We start from the raw sequence: 1,118 nt of genomic DNA, 5'->3' as shown, positions 1-1,118 counted from the left end.
TGATTAAAATCAAAATAGTCAACTTATATCCCCTCACAATTAAATAACTCATCTTTCAAGATCTTTTGTAGATTAAGAAGTATATAAATCACTCACCATATTTTCTTTTACAGAATCTCTGCACTGTGCACCTCTCAGCAAAAGCAAAGAATGAAAAAGTTTCCCTTTCATTTTCCACACATATACATATAAACATCAAATCACAGTCCTTCGCACATAAACTCAAAAGCAAACACACATTTCTATTGGTTAAACATTTCAACCCTTTCCAACTGAAATGCATTTCAACCCTTCCCCCAATCTGCCTTCTGCCTGTTACCATAGAAACAGGTCATGGAACACTGCACTGAGCTCACAGGTCACAAGTTCAGCACACAATGTTCCTACACAAGACAGGAAGTGTGCTTGACTTTTCAACATATCAGCTTATCATATATAATGTTCCTTACAATCTGTTTTTGTTCACCAATAACAATCATACCTTTAAAAAACAGAAATATACACCCTACCTTTCAGTGTAGAAAGTTGTCATATAACCAATGATTTCTTGTCGTTTTTCAAAAAACATTGCCGTGGATCCGCGCACCCACCGCGAGAGAATCCGTGCATCCAATGCGATAGAATGCGCGCACCATGCGCGCATTTCCCTGTGTTTTTTTTTTTAAAAGGGGCCCCAGGGGGTCCTTCTGGGACCCCCTAAGCACCTCTAGAGGGTCAGAGTATTTCCACTCTGCCCCCTTTATATGTTTTACACACTTATTCCCCTTGCATCTTCAGCCTAGCTTCTACCAAGGCAGAAAATGGCCGCCAACAGTTCCTTGTTTCGAATGTAGAGAGACACTCGACAGCCAATTAGCATTCAGCGTGCGATCGGGAGGGTGCGTGCTCGGTTCGGGGAAGGTGCGCTTACGGTGCGGGTACGGTCCGCAGATCCTCCGCGGCCATAGATATCACTAACTATTTTACTCTAATTTTCTCAGGAACTACTGAACAGATTCACACCATATATGCAAAAGGCACGAGTCCGAACTGAGGACTACCTCTTTGCTAAATTTGGTGTCATTCCGTTCAGCGGTTCGGGCTGTAGCTGCAGCAACAGATATTGAGGGAAATTGCAT

This window comes from Triturus cristatus, chromosome 8 (assembly GCF_964204655.1).
Source record: "Triturus cristatus chromosome 8, aTriCri1.1, whole genome shotgun sequence".
NCBI classification, from domain to species: Eukaryota; Metazoa; Chordata; class Amphibia; order Caudata; family Salamandridae; genus Triturus; species Triturus cristatus.
This window is presented reverse-complemented; position numbering follows the sequence as displayed.